Raw genomic sequence first — 6,876 nt, 5'->3', positions numbered from 1 at the left:
GGGTGGGTGGGGGTGGGGGTGGAATGAATGTGGGGTTAACTAAGTATACTCTTTATGTGATACGGTTTATCTTGACATGGTATATATATGGAAAAAAAAAGGAAAGATTGTTTAAATTTATGGTCTAAATCAATCATTAAATATTTGTATCGTTTGAAAAAATTATTTCATTAAGATGTAAAATGACTATTTTAAAATTGTTTGTAAGGTAATATTCTTTTAGGGACAAATTAAAAAAAAAGGGCGCCACAAGAAATTTGAGGAAGAGTGTATAATATTTGTTTCCATTGACTCAACTTGTTCAGATTTGTCTCGCGTAGATTGGTCCATACATGTATATGTACCATACATCCTCCAAGTTGATCGAGCCTGATAATTTCATTTCAAACACTATATATACATTTTAGAAATCTTCTAAACATTTATAAATATCAAATATTGAAGTTCTTAACTCAATTAACAAATCTAGAGACACCTCGAATCTTTAAAAATTCAAATTTTGAATCACTATCTTTATTCTTTATTAGTGATTTTTGATGTTTTTAAGATTTAAATCTGAGACGTGTGAAGATGAATTGAGATAACGTGAGCAGGTGGAGAGAGATGGTAATTGATAATGAGGATGCATGTGGAGAACATGCCTCTGCAACATGTAGAGAGGATGGGAAGATCTACATTAAGAGAAGCACAACTTGCTCTTGTCATATTGCAAATGATCATCTAATTAAATTTTTTCCAAATTAAAAAAAAAAGTTATTTTCTTTAATTTCTTTATCACTTTGTTGTTTTCAACTTTAAGTCAAACACAAATATCTTGGCATCCTATATACTGGGATTTTTCACCTTTTTTTTCCCTCTCATAAAACCTGCCCAATAGTCAAGTGTCATTTGAGCATCTTGTCGTGTGCATACGTCATATAAACACGGATTTAAAATTTGAATTTGATAGATAGTAATATATAATAATAATAAGTTTATTGCTTAATTTTTTTTCGATATTTAATGAATTTCTCAGTATATATACAAGATTCGAATAAAAGTTATTCTTACTAATTTTCGTAAATCAGTATTTCAGATTTTGCATCTGTCACAATAGTTGACATTCCGACTACTAGCTAATTCAACAGAATCTACTAATTTTAACCTATATTTCATATCCGTCTAACAAACTTATTCAAATTGTACAAATTATTAAGAATTCAATAACTCAATAAGATTCAAATCTTGAATTCATATACTTCAATTGTGAATTTATTTCAATTTTTAATTCTTATAAATATCATAAATAATTCATAGATGTGACTTAAATTCGTTACTGTATTAGTACTTCAATTAGTAATCAATCTCATGCGAATCTCTTAAGTATAATGCAAAAATTCAAGATTTTAAATTTATATGTTTCTACTTTGATGTTAAATTAGTATATAATAATATATAATCTATGCCTTTTATGTAAAATTATTTAGTTCCCGTGAATCTCGTGTCTTTTGTAGTTGCGACTCCATGTGCACTATTTTGATCTTCTGACTTCTGGCCCTTATCATCAATTTAGTTAAACATTCATAGAAGCATGTTCACTTATTATAAATCATGAAAATTAAATATCAAGTGGTCAATATAACAATATGTCAATGTCATATTTGCATTAATGTGGTGCTATATTTGCATCTTTCAAAAACATATAGGACCAGATAGCAAAATCATTAATGATAGTCCATGTCACATTTAATCCCTTAATTAAGTACGGAAAATGATGCACCCTATGGCACAATATATCGCAGGTGTGAATATTCTGTTCTAGTTTTGATATATAGAATTATGTAAATTTAATAAAAAAATAATTGATAATTTGTAAATTAATAAAAATATATATAAAGTGATTTGAAATTCGTAATTTTCAATTATTATTGAGTTTAGATTGACAGCCAAGATTGTTGATATCATAATTGAACACGCATATACATTAAGAATGTTGAGTTTTAATGTATTATTGGTGCATAAGGATCATTATCTATAAAAAAAATAAATCAGCCGTTTAATTAAATGTCTTTTTAGTATATGGTCATTACATAATATATTTTTTTAATATTATACGCCTACTTTTTTTTTGTGGGGTTTGGAGTCATTCATGACATGTAGGGGACTAATACCTGTCAATTATTAAATATGCAAAAAAAAGATATGGCTGTTAACCTATTATTTGAGATCAATTAATTAAAGTAATCATTTTAACGGTAAAATCAGTGATCTCTTCAACTCTATAAGTCCAAGCAAAAAGAATCTTCAACTGCAATCCAATTATAATAATCAAAAGAAATTAATTGCGGCCATATTAATTTTTTATAATATAAAGTTTTCCCCTTATACTTTTTTTTTAAGAGTGCAAATCTTAATACAAAAGATAACGTATTAATAATTATAAATTTATAGATGGACCTAACCATCACTTGCTTCATTCGAGAAGTTAATAGTAGTTTCTCTTTTCTTCTTTTTATATTTTATTTTCTTATTTCTTAATGTCAACATTTTCTTCTTTTTAAATTTTTCATAGGATATCGTATATACCATCAAATTATTCTGTCTATTTGTTCATTCTAGGTAGAGATTTTAGGTTGTGTTTGGTACGTATGAGAATGTTTTCTTAGTGAAGTTTTTACTTACTTTTTTATTTTTATTTTTGGTATATAAAAGAATTAAGTTAAAAGTATTCACATGTAATCTAGTAAATATCGCGAGGCTAGGTAGAATGAATTGAGGAGGCGGGATTAGTGGTTGCAAGCATGGGATTTGAGTGGATAGGAAGAAGACGATCATTTGGAATATCACTTACGAAATTTATTTTCCATACTTTTATTAGTAAGGTCAGTTTTCTCATTTTGAGAAAATATTATTTAAAGCACACCCTTAGGCACGATTTACACAAGAGTTCATCGGTTTTAAATGTTATGTATATTCATGTTTCATCGAAGGGTATTCCTTTTAGTAGACGTAACGTTTCTTGATCACTCTTCATTTCAACCTATGAAATATTGTTAAAGATAAATTCAAAATTTAATACAAATTCGAATTTTTGAAATTTTAAAATTTCATATATTATTTACGTTATAAATTCATGTCTACGTTTTATTGCCATGAAAGTAATAAATTCAATTGGATATGTACCTATAATAATATTTCTGCCCTGCTCATCTTTTTAGAGTTTAAAATTCATTGGTCAAACATCCATATGACCATTGTGAAAGTTTTATAATAACTTTTTCTTTTTTTTGGAAATACACGAGTAACCACTCAACGTATGCTCGAAATCTCAGATACTCTTATATTATACTAATGTCCTATTATTCTCCTGAACTTATTTTATAAGTAATTTTCTATTCTTTTCGATTTACGTGGCACTAGGTTGAAAAAAAATCAATCAGCATTGACCCCACACATAGGCTGAAAAAGGGGTAGAAAATTACTTATAAAATAAGTACAGAGCATAATAGGACCTTAGTATAGTATAAGTATATCTCTGAGATTTCGGACATAAATTGAGGGGTACTTGAATATTATCCTTTTTTTTAATTACAATAGTTAGAAAATTGCTATTTGTGAATTTTACCAAATATATTTTGTACTCAAATAAATTTGAATTATTTTTTTATAGGTAAAGGTATATGTGGGTGCAGTTTGACCTACTGTATGATTTTATTCTTCTCGTGGGCATTAATTTAATTTAATTATATGAACCACTTCTTGAAATTCATGTTAATCTTATTGGATAGGCAGCACTAATTAATTAACAAAAATTCTTACTAATGGAACATTTTTCAGGTGTACTAAACTAGAAAATTCCTACACCAAAAGGGGTGACATTGTTTAATAGAAGAAGGGATAAGAGACTTAATTAAACTATTAAGAAGATAAACTTAAGACCACCATTAATTGCCATTAATCACCATGCACCTTCATCCATTTTCATTTCAACTTTTTCTCAAGATATTATTATTATTTTCATTTCCTAATTTGTCTTTTTGGTTGTACGTAGCAAGGAAATACAAAAAGAATATTCTGTCCATTATTTTTCATTTCTTTTTTTAGGAATAAGAAAACGCAAAATAAAACAAGTTATCTCGAAGGTAGATTATACATATCGAGGTAAAATGATAAAAACTAATAATTTTAGTATATCTTTACTTTTATTTGATATTTCAAGTCAGAAATATTGTTAGTTTTAGCTTCTTTTTTTTTATTATAAAATCATTCGATTTTCTGAATCATTTATATCTCTTATATAGTTTAACCAAGTGCTCAATTATATATGATTGAGATGCATAAGCTTACCTCATATTCACTTTTCAATAACTTAAAAGCTTATTTTAACTTGCTAAACTTCCCACTTGACAATATACAAGTGAAAAAGTATATTTTTTTTTCAAGATGTCCATCTTCTACATGATGTCAAGCATTTACATGGACATAAATTATCCTCCAACACTATGAAGTGAAGTAAGTATCATTTTTTTTAATAACACACAAAAAGCTTACATCATTCATTTGGGACATAACGATAAAAATGAAATGATCTCTCTTTGCCTTTATTTCTATAAATAGTAAAATGTAGACATTTTTGAATCAAATGGGTGAAGATTTGTAACATACATTGCACACACACGTTATTAAAAATTGTATGAAAGAAAAAAAAAACATTGTTATTGATGATTGGTGAATGTGAGAGTCCACCAAAAAGTAATAAAAATGGATGAAAAAAGAAGAAAAAAGAAAAAATAGGGGGGCTAATTGGATAAAAGAGAAACGTGTGGGACATATATTGATAGGGACATAGATTTAGGTTAAGTGGAGAAATTAAACCCGACACGTGGTTAAGAAGTGACCCTTGTTAATTGGGTCGAACGCGGGTTTTAAGCCGAGTGGGAATGGACCAATTAGAACGCACCCAAATATAACACATTTCACTTTTAACCGAAAGTTGCCTTTGCTTGGCCCATTTAGGGAAACTTGGTCTAACACTCTAACCCCCACCCCCTACCCCCCACACCCACCCACCCATCTGATTCGAGTCGAAAAAATTTATTCACGCTCAATATTAATATACATGGATAACAATTATATTTTATAATAACAATTAAGTTTTTTTTAACGAACAGATATTATTGAAAAATTACTATTTTGCCATTGAGATTTTTTACAAAAAATCGTTCAAAAACTTGCTTTATAGATATTTTGATAGAATCAGTTAAGAAAAAAATTAGTGTTCTCATTCAAAAAATATAAAAAGCTTTCTAGTATTTCTCAATGGAAAAATCATGTTTTATAATATAAATTTTCTTATTGATATGTGATAAAAGAAAAAACTTTTATTTTTGGTAGTGCAACTTTTATGTTACATAGTATGATTCGTCTTTTGTAATAATATTTTACTAGAATAGTCTAATTCTTTTTTGGGCATGACTTTCATGTTTATGTCATATTTATTATGTGCTTCTATAATATCATTTTGCTAATATAAACAAAAAAGATATTAAGATAAATGAGATTGTTACGGAGAAGTACAATTGTTATATATTTTCATGCTAAATTCATCATTTATTTATAGATAATAAAGATAAAGAATACAAGTGGTATATATTTTTATTTTATTTGTGAGTTTTATAATTAAACGTAAATATCTCTATCTAGTATATTATTTTTATTATAGTTTGATGTAAATGTTCAGTATAAATGATATTTCGTTAATAAAAAAAATAGGATATTTTGCTTTATTTGTAATTTTTATAACTAAGTTATCTTGTTTAATGTAAACATTGAATACAAGTAATATTTCGTCATTAAGTTCTAAAAGGAAAAAGAATAAACACAACGTAACTTTTGTCTAATTTATATCCCAATCAAACTTAACTACCTTAGTAGTGCTTTTTCCATTTTCTAAAACTCTTTTTTTTTCATTCAATATCTGATAATTTTATTAAAATTTGATATTTCAAAGTTCGTTCTCAATAATGCGTTTTCAATTTTCAAATACTTAACTTAGAAATCTTTTATTAATAAGTAAACATGTCACGTAATAACTGATATTGGTCAACTTTTCTTTTCACATCAAATGTTTATCTTTGACCAAGAAGTTTGTTAAAGAAAATAATAATGCTAATAACTTTATCTTTTTCTTTTCCTTCTATTTATTAATCTTTCGGTGTTAAATTTCTTTGATACTCCCTAGTTTAGCATAAACTTTTGACTTATTTGAAAAGACTTGTATCTTTTGGTAGCTCTCTAGCATATAATTATGGATTAGATATACTTACATTAAATTAAATATTTAAACTATAAACTCTAATCATATATATTCAATATAATTTATTTTGATTTCCTCCTTTTAAGTGTTGAGAATTGAGAGTTGGATAACAAGAATATTCCACTAGTCAACTTTTGATTTGATGAAAATTATTATTATTATTATTATTATTATTATTATATGTACAAAATAGATCTAAATAAAAACTAGAAAATTCACAATGAAGGATGAAATATTTAAAAAAATTCAAACAACAAATATGATGTAAGAGAAATATATATATGTGTCAAAAAAAATTCAGTAATCAATAAGTTATATACTTCACACGTCTACTATAGTATCGTAATCAATAAGTTATATACTTCACACATCTACTATAACATCATTAATACAAATGAGCTTGACAAGTCCTTTCTAAGTATCAATGGTGGAGATATTCTTTTATAAACGAGTATAATTAAACATCGTTTGACTGTTCTATTGATAAAAATCATATATATGAGACTTCATTTTCTAAAGGAGAGTGGACTAAAGTTGTTGCTTTAAAATAATACAATGTAGACATTAATTTATAATAAAAG

Source organism: Solanum pennellii, chromosome 7, assembly GCF_001406875.1.
Source record: "Solanum pennellii chromosome 7, SPENNV200".
In the NCBI taxonomy this organism is placed as follows: Eukaryota; Viridiplantae; Streptophyta; class Magnoliopsida; order Solanales; family Solanaceae; genus Solanum; species Solanum pennellii.
This window is presented reverse-complemented; position numbering follows the sequence as displayed.